General features: G+C 34.1%; 1 pseudogene; it reads left to right on the top strand.

Annotated features, from left to right (window-relative positions):
• The first annotated feature begins 3,367 nt into the window (after window positions 1-3,367).
• Window positions 3,368-6,438, top strand: LOC138751092 (NADH-ubiquinone oxidoreductase chain 2-like; annotated as a pseudogene).
• Window positions 6,439-14,434: the final 7,996 nt, after the last annotated feature.

Genomic DNA, 14,434 nt, shown 5'->3' with positions numbered 1-14,434 from the left:
CTCCTTGCCTTTACCGCCTATATACCGCCGTCATCAGCTCACCCTATGAAGGAACAACAGTAAGCAAAATGAATAATATATTCAATACGTCAGGTCGAGGTGTAGCGAATGGAGTGGAAAGAAATGGGCTACATTTTCTATAAAGAAAAAACGGACAATAAATGAAAAATACTTAATAAGGTGGATTTAGCAGTAAAGATAAATAAGCACATTATCCTGAAGACGGCTCTGAAGAGTGCACACACCGCCCGTCACTCTCCTCAAACTTAAATCTAAACTTAAATAAAAAAAGAAAAAATATAAGAGGAGGCAAGTCGTAACATGGTAAGTGTACTGGAAAGTGCACTTGGAATAACCAAAATATAGCTAAAAATCAAAGCATCTCCCTTACACCGAGAAGATACTCGTGCAATCCGAGCTATTTTGAACCTTAAAACTAGCCTATTCACCATTAAAACTTTAACAATATTTAAATATTAAACTAAAACTTCTAACCTTTAACTAAAACATTTTAAATCTTTTCAGTATAGGCGATAGAACCAAAAATTAGAGCCATAGAAAAAGTACCGCAAGGGAAAGTTGAAAGAGAAATGAAATAATCTTAAAGTAATAAAAAGTAAAGATTAAACCTTGTACCTTTCGCATCATGATTTAGCCAGAATAAATAGGCAAAAAGACTTTTAGTTTATCCTCCCGAAACTATACGAGCTACTTCGGAGCAGCAAATAGTGCAAACCCTTCTCTGTTGCAAAAGAGTGGGAAGACTCCCAAGTAGAGGCAACAAACCTACCGAGTTTAGTGATAGCTGGTTACCCAAAAAAAGAACCTTAGTTCTGCATTAACTATTCATTAAATCATATAAGAAAAATCTTAAAAGACCTAATGTAATAATTAATAGTTATTTAAAAGAGGTACACCTCTTTTGAACAAAGAAACAACTTTATTAGGAGAATAAAGATCACATTAATAAAATTTAAATTAAATCAGTGGGCCTAAAAGCAGCCACCTGTCAAGCAAGCGTCACAGCTCCAAACTATTAACAAAATAAAATACTGATAATTAATCTAAATCCCCTTAATAATATTGGGTTATTTTATATTCAATAAAAGAAATTATGCTAAAATGAGTAATAAGAGGAATTAAACCTCTCCTAACACTAGTGTACACCAGACAGAATTAAATCACTGGTAATTAACCGCCACCAACTAGAGGTAATTATAAAATTAATAAATAACTAGAAATTCATATTATAAAATAAACGTTAATCCTACACCGGTGTGTTATATAGGAAAGATTAAAAGAAAATAAAGGAACTCGGCAAACACCTAACTCCGCCTGTTTACCAAAAACATCGCCTCTTGTGTTATAAATATAAGAGGTCCCGCCTGCCCTGTGAAACATTTAACGGCCGCGGTACCCTGACCGTGCAAAGGTAGCGTAATCACTTGTCTTTTAATTGAAGACCCGTATGAAAGGCATAACGAGAGTTTATCTGTCTCTATTTTCCAATCAATGAAATTAATCTCCACGTGCAGAAGCGAGGATATAACTATAAGACGAGAAGACCCTATGGAGCTTAAAATAATTAAATTAATAAGTAACCCACTAATATCCATGGACTTAATAAATAACTTAATATAATTTAACATTTTTGGTTGGGGCGACCAAGGGGTACAAAAAAACCCCCTAATCGATTAAGTATTCAATACTTAAAAAATAGAATTACCATTCTAATTTACAGAACATCTGACGACACATGACCCAAGACCTATTCTTGATCAATGAACCAAGTTACCCTAGGGATAACAGCGCAATCTTTTCTAAGAGTCCATATCGACGAAAAGGTTTACGACCTCGATGTTGGATCAGGACATCCTAATGGTGCAACCGCTATTAAGGGTTCGTTTGTTCAACGATTAATAGTCCTACGTGATCTGAGTTCAGACCGGAGCAATCCAGGTCAGTTTCTATCTATAATAATATTTTCCCCAGTACGAAAGGACCGAGAAAATGAAGCCAATGCTTAAAGCATGCTTCCCTTCCACTTATTGAAAAAAACTCAAATAAGTAATAAAGATTATATATTAATCAAAAATAATGATTAGTTAGGGTGGCAGAGACTGGTAATTGCAAAGGACCTAAGCTCCTTCATCCAGAGGTTCAAATCCTCTTCCTAACTATGTTAAACTACGTATTTATCCACATTATTAATCCATTAATATACATTATCCCAGTACTTTTAGCTACAGCCTTCTTAACACTACTAGAACGAAAAGTATTAGGCTATATACAACTACGTAAAGGACCTAACATCATTGGACCTTATGGCATTTTACAACCCATTGCAGACGGCCTAAAATTATTTACAAAAGAACCAATTATACCATCTTTCTCCTCACAAACACTCTTCCTACTAGCCCCAACCATAGCACTAACACTTGCCCTTTTAATATGAATACCATTACCAATACCACACGCAATCATAAACATCAATTTAGGTTTATTATTTATCCTAGCAATCTCAAGCCTAACAGTATATACAATCCTAGCCTCAGGCTGAGCTTCAAACTCAAAATATGCTCTAATAGGAGCACTACGCGCTGTAGCACAAACCATCTCATATGAAATCACATTAGGCCTAATTCTACTGTCCCTTATTATCATAACAGGAGGCTTTACCCTACATACATTTAATTTAACTCAAGAAAGTACCTGATTAATTCTACCAACCTGACCATTAGCCATAATATGATATATCTCAACATTAGCAGAAACTAACCGAGCTCCTTTCGACCTTACTGAAGGTGAATCAGAACTAGTCTCAGGCTTCAACATTGAATACGCTGCAGGACCATTCGCCTTATTCTTCCTAGCAGAATACTCAAACATTTTAATAATAAATACATTATCAATTATCCTATTTATAGGAACATCATATAATATAATAATACCAGAACTTACCACCTTCAGCCTAATAATCAAGACAGCCCTATTAACCATTCTTTTTCTATGAATCCGAGCCTCATATCCACGATTTCGATATGACCAACTCATACATTTAGTATGAAAAAATTTTTTACCATTAACACTAGCACTTATCATATGACATATTTCATTTCCAATCGCCATAGCAAGCCTACCACCACTAACATAAACAAAAGGAAGAGTGCCTGAACTAAAGGGTTACTTTGATAGAGTAAATCATGAATGTTAAAATCATTCCCCTTCCTAGAGAAATAGGACTTGAACCTATACCTTAGAGATCAAAACCCTAAGTACTTCATTATACTATCCACTAAGTAAAGTCAGCTAAATAAGCTTTTGGGCCCATACCCCAACCATGTTGGTTAAAATCCTTCCTCTACTAATGAATCCATTTATCCTACTAATCCTTATCCTTAGCCTAATCATAGGAACCCTAATAACATTCACAATAACAAATTGATTATTAATCTGAATAGGCCTTGAAATTAATACCATAGCCATCATTCCATTAATAATTTATAAACACCACCCACGAGCAGTAGAAGCCTCCACCAAATACTTCATCACACAAGCCACAGCCTCTGCAATACTCCTATTTGGAGGAACCATCAATGCATGACTGACTGGACAATGAGAACTAACCCAAATAACAAACCAAACAACAACAATATTTATTACATTAGCCCTAGCCCTAAAACTAGGACTAGCACCAATACACTTCTGACTACCAGAAGTAATACAAGGAATTAATTTACCAACAGGTATAATTCTAGCAACATGACAAAAACTTGCACCATTAGCAATCCTATTTCAATTACACCAAACACTCAACCCACATTTATTAACAATTCTTGGATTAACATCAATCGTTGTAGGAGGATGAGGAGGACTAAACCAAACACAACTACGAAAAATCCTAGCCTATTCATCAATCGCACATCTAGGATGGATAATATCTATTTTACACTACATACCTAACCTCATAATATTAAATCTAATTATCTATTTAATTATAACCTCCTCCATATTCTTAATATTAATATATATTAACTCCACAAAAATTGAATCCATCGCACCATCTGGAATAAAAACACAACTAATCACACCAATTTTCCTTACCTCTCTCCTATCATTAGGAGGATTACCTCCCCTATCCGGCTTTATACCAAAATGATTAATTATTGAAGAATTAACTAAACAAAACATAATATTTACAACCACTATCATAACTTTAGCAACATTATTAAGCCTATTCTTCTACTTACGATTATGTTATATAATCACATTAACCATCTCCCCCAACCTAACTTTATCAACATCAACATGACAATCACCTACATCCAAACCAAACACATTACTAACTTTATCCACAATAATATCAATTATACTTCTACCATTAACCCCCATAATATTTATACTAACCCTATAATAAGAAGTTTAGGTTAACAAAACCAAAAGCCTTCAAAGCTTTAAATAAAAGTGAAACCCTCTTAACTTCTGATTTAAGATTTGCAAGACTTTATCTCACATCTTCTGAATGCAACCCAGACACTTTAATTAAGCTAAAACCTTACTAGATAGACAGGCCTCGATCCTATAAATTCTTAGTTAACAGCTAAGCGTTCAATCCTACGAACATCTATCCAGCTTCTCCCGCCGTAAGGGGCAAAGGCGGGAGAAGCCCCGGGAGATCTCTCTCCTTTTCACGATTTGCAATCGTCTGTAAACATTTATACTACAAGACTATTCTGATAAGAAGAGGATTTATACCTCTCTCTACGGAGCTACAATCCGCTGCTTTAAACTCGGCCATCTTACCTGTGGCAATTAATCGCTGATTATTCTCTACAAATCATAAAGATATTGGCACCCTATACTTGATCTTCGGTGCTTGAGCAGGAATAGTGGGAACTGGTTTGAGCCTATTAATTCGAACCGAATTGAGCCAACCAGGTACTTTACTGGGTGATGATCAAATCTATAATGTAATTGTTACTGCTCATGCCTTTGTTATAATCTTTTTTATGGTTATACCAATTATAATTGGTGGATTTGGCAACTGATTAACCCCACTAATAATTGGAGCCCCAGACATAGCTTTTCCACGATTAAATAATATAAGTTTCTGATTACTTCCCCCATCCTTTTTATTACTACTAGCTTCTGCAGGAGTAGAAGCCGGCGCTGGCACCGGCTGAACAGTTTATCCCCCTCTTGCTGGTAATCTCGCCCATGCAGGAGCATCAGTTGATTTAACAATTTTCTCATTACATTTAGCTGGAATTTCATCTATCTTAGCATCCATTAATTTTATTACCACAATTATTAATATAAAATCCCCATCAATTACACAATACCAAACACCCCTTTTCGTATGATCATTACTTGTAACCACAATTCTATTACTCTTATCTTTACCAGTCTTAGCAGCAGGTATTACTATATTATTAACAGACCGAAATCTTAATACAACCTTTTTTGATCCAGCAGGAGGTGGTGATCCAATCTTATATCAACATCTATTCTGATTTTTTGGCCACCCAGAAGTTTACATCTTAATTTTACCAGGATTTGGTATAATCTCACACGTAGTCGCTTACTATTCCGGAAAAAAAGAACCATTCGGTTATATAGGAATAGTTTGAGCAATAATAGCAATTGGACTACTTGGTTTTATTGTATGAGCCCATCATATATTTACCGCTGGAATAGACGTTGATACCCGTGCCTACTTTACTTCAGCCACCATAATCATTGCCATTCCCACTGGAGTTAAAGTATTTAGCTGATTAGCAACACTCCATGGAGGATCTATTAAATGAGAAACACCCCTTCTATGAGCATTAGGATTTATCTTCCTATTTACTATTGGTGGTTTAACAGGAATTGTTCTAGCTAATTCATCACTTGATATTGTTTTACATGATACATACTATGTTGTAGCACACTTTCATTACGTCCTATCAATAGGAGCGGTATTTGCAATTATAGCAGGATTCATTCACTGATTCCCCCTAATTTCCGGGTATACACTCAATTCAACCTGAACTAAAATACAATTTCTAGTAATATTTATTGGAGTAAACCTAACATTTTTCCCACAACATTTTCTTGGTTTAGCCGGAATACCACGTCGCTACTCAGATTATCCAGATGCTTATACCCTCTGAAATGTTGTATCATCCATCGGCTCAATAATTTCCCTAGTTGCCGTAATTATACTCCTATACATTTTATGAGAAGCATTCGCCTCAAAACGTGAAGTATTAACTATTGATTTACCACATACAAATGTAGAATGACTTCACGGCTGTCCACCACCTAATCATACCTTTGAAGAACCACCATTTGTTCAAATCCAACGTCCTATGTATTAATACAAGAAAGGAAGGAATTGAACCCCCATATATTGGTTTCAAGCCAATCACATCACCACTCTGTCACTTTCTTCAAGATTTTAGTATAATAGTAACACATTACCTTGTCAAGGTAAAACTGTGGGTTAAAACCCCACAAATCTTATAATGGCACACCCTTCACAATTAGGATTCCAAGACGCAGCATCTCCAGTAATAGAAGAACTCCTCCACTTCCACGACCACACATTAATAATCGTTTTCTTAATTAGCTCACTCGTTCTCTATATTATTTTAGCAATAGTATCTACCAAACTTACTAATAAATACATTTTAGACTCACAAGAAATTGAAATTGTATGAACAATTTTACCAGCAGTTATCCTAATCTTAATTGCCCTACCATCATTACGAATTTTATACTTAATAGACGAAATTAATGATCCACATATTACAATTAAAGCCCTAGGACATCAATGATATTGAAGCTACGAATATACAGATTATGAAAATTTAGAATTTGACTCATACATAATCCAAACAGAAGACCTTAACCCAGGTCAGTTCCGCCTCCTAGAAACGGATCACCGAATAGTAGTACCAATAGAATCCCCAATCCGAATACTCATCACTGCCGAAGATGTTTTACACTCATGAGCAGTACCCGCACTAGGAATTAAAATAGATGCAGTACCAGGACGTTTAAATCAAACTGCCTTCATTATTTCACGACCAGGTATTTTCTACGGACAATGTTCAGAAATCTGTGGCGCTAACCATACTTTCATACCAATTGTAGTTGAATCAGTCCCACTTGAACATTTCGAAAACTGATCTTCATTAATACTAGAAGAATCTTCATTAAGAAGCTAAAATAGGATTATAGCATTAGCCTTTTAAGCTAAATAATGGTGACCTCCTACCACCCTTAATGATATGCCACAATTAAACCCAAATCCATGGTTCTTAATCTTCTTATTTTCATGACTATTTTTCCTAACAATTATAACACAAAAAGTAATAAATCACCTATTTATTAAGTATCCTAAGCTTGAAAATACAAAAAAACCTAAACCAAAATCTTGATACTGACCATGACCCTAACCTTTTTTAACCAATTCTTAAGCCCCTCATTAATAGGAATTCCACTAATTGCCCTAGCAATTATAATTCCATGAATAACATTATTAAATTCATCAAATCGTTGAATTAATAACCGACTTATGACCTTACAAGAATGATTTATTAACCGATTTACATATCAATTAATACAACCTATTAATTTAAATGGACATAAATGAGCTATAATCCTTATAGCATTAATATTATTCTTAATTACAATAAATTTATTAGGACTTCTTCCATATACATTTACCCCAACAACACAACTATCATTAAATATAGCATTCGCTATCCCTTTATGATTAACCACAGTTCTAATTGGACTATTAAATCAACCAACCTCTTCACTAGCCCATTTACTTCCAGAAGGAACACCAACCTTACTAGTACCAATTCTAATTTTCATTGAAACAATTAGTTTATTTATCCGACCACTAGCACTAGGAGTCCGACTAACTGCAAACTTAACAGCTGGGCACCTGCTCATACAATTAATTGCAACTGCAGCATTCACATTGATTAATGTAATACCAACAGTAGCTTTACTAACATCACTAATTTTGTTCTTATTAACTATACTAGAAGTAGCCGTAGCAATAATCCAAGCTTACGTATTTGTACTCTTATTAAGCCTTTATTTACAAGAAAACATTTAATGGCACACCAAGCACATCCATATCATATAGTAGATCAAAGCCCATGACCATTAACAGGAGCTATAGCCGCATTACTAATAACATCTGGCCTAGCTATCTGATTTCACTTTCATAAACCATTATTATTAATTCTAGGATTTATCCTAATAATCTTAACCATAATCCAATGATGACGAGACGTAATCCGAGAAGGAACCTTCCAAGGCCACCACACCATACCAGTACAAAAAGGACTCCGCTATGGAATAATCCTATTTATTTTATCAGAAGTATTCTTCTTCCTAGGTTTCTTCTGAGCCTTTTATCACTCAAGCCTAGCACCAACTCCAGAATTAGGAGGATGTTGACCACCTACAGGCATTTATCCATTAAATCCATTTGACGTACCACTTTTAAATACTGCAGTTCTATTAGCATCAGGAGTAACAGTAACATGAGCTCACCATAGCATTATAGAAGGCAACCGAAAAGAAACAATTCAAGCCCTTACCTTAACCATCCTATTAGGTTTTTATTTTACCGCTCTTCAAGCAATAGAATACTACGAAGCTCCATTCTCCATCGCTGATGGTATTTATGGTACAACATTCTTTGTAGCCACAGGATTTCATGGCTTACATGTAATCATTGGTTCTACATTCCTAATAATTTGCCTTTTACGACAAATCCAATTCCACTTCACATCAAAACATCACTTCGGCTTTGAAGCCGCAGCATGATACTGACATTTCGTTGATGTAGTATGATTATTCCTTTACGTATCAATTTATTGATGAGGTTCATAACTTTTCTAGTATAAAGACTAGTACAAATGATTTCCAATCATTTAATCTTGGTTAAAATCCAAGGAAAAGTAATGAATCTCATCATATTTATTATCACTATAACGGCCCTCATTTCCCTAATTTTAGCTATTATCTCATTCCTTCTTCCAATACTAAAACCAAACAATGAAAAATTATCCCCATTTGAATGTGGCTTCGACCCATTAGGAAATGCACGCTTACCCTTTTCAATCCGATTCTTCCTTATCGCCATTCTATTCATATTATTTGACCTAGAAATTGCTCTACTTCTACCATTACCATGAGCAGATCAACTAAATAATCCCATTCTTACTATTATATGAACAACAATTATTATTATTTTACTTACCTTAGGATTAATTTATGAATGACTACAAGGAGGCTTAGAATGAGCAGAATAGATATTTAGTCTAATACCTAAGACACTCAATTTCGACTTGACAAATTATAGTGAAATCCTATAAATATCTTATGACACCCATCCATTTTATCCTTACTATAACATTTATAATCAGCCTAACAGGACTCACACTAAACCGATCACATTTACTATCAGCCCTTATTTGTTTGGAAGGTATAATATTATCGCTATATATCTCAATTGCTCTATGATCAATAATAATAAACTCATCAACATGATCACTCTCTCCAATAATTCTATTAACATTTTCAGCCTGTGAAGCTAGCTCAGGACTAGCTCTACTAGTAGCCTCAACCCGAACTCACGGATCAGATCAACTAAAAAACTTAAATCTACTACAATGTTAAAAATCCTTGTACCTACAATCATAATAATTCCAACCACATTCTTTATTAACAAAAAATGATTATGAACTATCTCCACTACCTATAGTTTTATAATCGCTACACTAAGTCTACTTTGACTTAAATGAAATAATGAAACCGCCTGACATTTCTCAAATAATTTCTTAGCCATCGACCCATTATCAATACCACTTTTAACAATAACCTGCTGACTCTTACCACTAATAATTTTAGCAAGCCAAAATCACCTAACAAAAGAACCCTTTACCCGCCAACGCACCTATATCACATTACTAATTTCCTTACAAATCTTTTTAATCATAACATTTAGTGCGACCGAACTAATTCTATTCTATATTATATTTGAAGCCACCTTAATCCCAACCATAATTATCATTACACGATGAGGAAACCAAACTGAACGATTAAACGCAGGTATCTACTTCCTATTTTATACACTCATTGGTTCTTTACCATTACTAATTGCCCTACTTATCCTACATAATGATTTAAATACTCTTTCAATATTTATATTACAAAACATACCATATAATTTAAAACCATCCTGATCAAACAAATTCTGATGACTAGCATGCATAATCGCCTTCCTAGTAAAAATACCCCTTTATGGAGTACATTTATGATTGCCAAAAGCCCACGTAGAAGCACCAATTGCAGGCTCAATAATTCTAGCAGCCATCCTATTAAAATTAGGAGGCTATGGAATAATACGGATTATCATTATATTAAACCCATTAACCAAAGAAATAATATACCCATTCCTTATCTTAGCCATCTGAGGAGTCATCATGACCAGTTCTATTTGTTTACGACAAACAGACTTAAAATCACTAATCGCATATTCATCAGTCAGCCATATAGGCTTAGTAGCAGCAGCAATCCTAATCCAAACACCATGAAGTTTCGCAGGAGCAATTACACTAATAATTGCCCACGGCCTTATCTCCTCAGCATTATTCTGCCTCTCTAACACCAACTATGAACGAACCCATACCCGAATCATAATTCTTACCCGTGGATTACAAATCATATTACCATTAATAGCAACCTCATGATTTTTAATTAACCTAGCTAACCTAGCCTTACCACCTAGCTTAAACTTAATAGGAGAATTATTTATTATTACCTCATTAATCAAATGATCAAACTGAACAATCATATTAACAGGAACCGGAGTATTATTAACAGCATCATATTCACTTTATATATTTCTAATAACACAACGTGGCCCTTTACCACAACATTTAACATTTATTAACCCAACATATACACGCGAACATCTACTAATTTATTTACACTTATTACCTTCCATATTAATCATTTTAAAACCAGAAATTATTATAGGATGAACATTCTGTAATTATAGTTTAAAAAAAACATTAGATTGTGGTTCTAAAAATAAAAGTGAAAATCTTTTTAATAACCAAGAGAGGTCCGGGACAAAAAGAACTGCTAACTCTTTTATCCATGGTTCAAATCCATGGCTCACTTAAACTTTTGAAAGATAATAGTAATCTATTGGTCTTAGGAATCAAAAACTCTTGGTGCAAATCCTAGCAAAAGTCATGAACCTTATTATAATAAACATAACATTCCTAACTATTATCTCACTCATATATCCAATTATTACATGTACTCTAATACCCAAACCCAACAATAATTGATCATATACAACAAAAATAGCTGTAAAAACCTCATTTTACATCAGCCTCATCCCATTACTAATTTTTCTAGACCAAGGACTAGAATCCGTCACAACCAATTGAAATTGAATTAATATTGGACCCCTAGATGTCAACTTAAGCTTTAAATTCGATATATACTCAATTATTTTCATACCAGTAGCCCTATATGTTACATGATCCATCTTTGAATTCTCATTATGATACATAAAATCAGACCCAAACCTAAACCAATTCTTAAAATACTTAATACTTTTTCTAATTACTATAATTATTCTAATTACAGCAAATAACCTATTTCAACTTTTCATTGGCTGGGAAGGAGTAGGCATTATATCCTTTTTATTAATTGGTTGATGATTTAGTCGAACAGACGCCAACACTGCCGCCTTACAAGCAGTAATCTATAACCGTATTGGAGATATTGGATTAATCTTCAGCATAACATGACTAGCAATTAATATAAATACATGAGAAATACAACAACTATTTTTTCTATCTAAAAATATAGACTTGACTATTCCATTACTAGGACTCGTCTTAGCTGCTACAGGGAAATCAGCACAATTTGGCTTACATCCTTGATTACCAGCAGCAATAGAAGGCCCAACACCAGTCTCTGCCCTACTACATTCAAGCACAATAGTTGTAGCAGGTATTTTTTTACTCATCCGATTAAATCCTCTAATTAATAATAACCAAATAATCTTAACAACCTGCCTATGTCTAGGCGCACTAACAACACTATTCACAGCCATATGCGCCCTAACCCAAAATGATATTAAAAAAATTATTGCTTTCTCTACATCAAGTCAATTAGGACTCATAATAGTTACTATTGGACTTAATCAACCTCAACTAGCCTTCCTACATATCTGTACCCATGCTTTCTTCAAAGCCATACTCTTCCTATGCTCAGGTTCCATAATTCATTCACTAAATGATGAACAAGATATCCGAAAAATAGGAGGAATACATAAAACCTTACCAATTACCTCCTCAGCCCTAACAATTGGATCACTAGCATTAACAGGCATACCCTTCTTATCAGGCTTCTTTTCAAAAGACACAATTATCGAAACAATAAACATATCATATCTCAACGCCTGAGCCCTAACCCTTACCCTCATAGCCACCTCTTTCACAGCCATTTATAGTCTACGACTAATTTTCCTCTCCTCTATAATATTTCCACGCTTCATAACACTTATACCAATCAATGAAAATGATATTATACTTACAAAATCCATTAAACGATTAGCTTATGGCAGCATAACTGCTGGCTTCATTATCATAAATAATATAAATCCAACAAAAACCCAAATCATAACCATACCCACCATCACTAAAATAGCAGCCTTATTAGTCTCAATTTTAGGATTACTCCTAGCAATAGAACTCATAAATATAAAAAAAATAGAATTAACACTTAACAAACAACCTTATAAATTCTCCAATATATTAGGATATTACCCACCAATTATACACCGCCTATTATCAAAAATTAATTTAACATGAGCACAAAACATCTCAACCCATGTAATAGACCTATCATGATATGAAAAAATTGGACCAAAAAGCCCACTTATTCAACAAATCCCAATAATTAAAATCATTAACGAACCACAACAAGGTTATATTAAAACATACCTAATAATCTTTATCCTAACAATTATAATAATTACTATTATATTTTATACCACACGAAGACTTCCCCAAGATAAACCACGAGTTAATTCCAATACAACAAATAAAGTTAATAATAATATTCACCCACCCAAAATCAATATATATCCACCATAAAAATAAAGTATACTTACACCAGTAAAATCACCACGAACTATATCCAAAACATGAACTTCCTCACTAAACCAACCAAAATCCCAATCACTAATTAAACCTTTACCACTAAAATAAACTAAAATTACATAAAATATTAAATAAACCATAACAGACCAATCAATCCATGTTTCTGGATAAGGCTCAGCTGCGAGCGCAGCTGAGTAAGCAAAAACTACCAACATGCCACCTAAATAAATTAAAAATAAAACTAAACTTAAAAAAGAACTACCAAAAATAACTAATAAACCACAACCAAAACCAGAAGAAATAACTAAACCCAAAGCAGCATAATAAGGAGATGGATTTGACGCCACCGCTATAAAACCAAAAATAAAACTTGCAATCACTACTAAAATTAAATAAGTCATATTAATCTTCACCTAGATTTTAACTAAGACCAATAATCTGAAAAACTATCGTTGTAATTCAACTATAAAGACTAATGACAATAATTAATCGAAAAAATCACCCATTATTAAAAATCATTAATAACGTATTAATTGATCTCCCCGCCCCCATTAACATCTCCTCCTGATGAAATTTTGGATCCTTACTAGGGCTATGTCTTATTTTACAAATCATAACAGGCCTATTCTTAGCAATACATTATACCCCAGACATCTCATCCGCATTCTCATCAATTGCCCATATTACCCGTGACGTAAACTATGGTTGAATAATTCGAAATATTCACGCTAACAGTGCCTCAATATTCTTCATCTGCATCTACTTACACACAGCCCGAGGATTTTATTACGGCTCATACCTAAATAAAGAAACATGAAATATTGGAGTAATACTATTAATATTACTCATAGCTACAGCCTTCATAGGTTATATCCTACCATGAGGACAAATATCTTTCTGAGGAGCTACAGTAATTACTAATCTCCTCTCTGCACTCCCATATATTGGAAATATATTAGTACAATGAGTCTGAGGTGGCTTTTCAGTAGATAACGCTACACTTACCCGATTCTTCGCATTCCACTTTATACTTCCATTTATTATAGCCGCAATAACTATAGTCCATATCTTATTCCTTCACGAAAAAGGATCAAACAACCCAACAGGACTAAATTCAGATATAGACAAAATCCCATTCCACCCTTACTATTCCTATAAAGATATATTAGGCTTCCTCATACTAATTCTTATAATTGTTACCCTAGCCCTATTTTCACCTAATTTTCTAAGTG

Source organism: Narcine bancroftii, unplaced genomic scaffold, assembly GCF_036971445.1.
Source record: "Narcine bancroftii isolate sNarBan1 unplaced genomic scaffold, sNarBan1.hap1 Scaffold_676, whole genome shotgun sequence".
Lineage (NCBI taxonomy): Eukaryota > Metazoa > Chordata > Chondrichthyes > Torpediniformes > Narcinidae > Narcine > Narcine bancroftii.
Note: the sequence above shows the minus strand (reverse complement) of the source record. Positions and strands in the feature narration are given on the sequence as shown.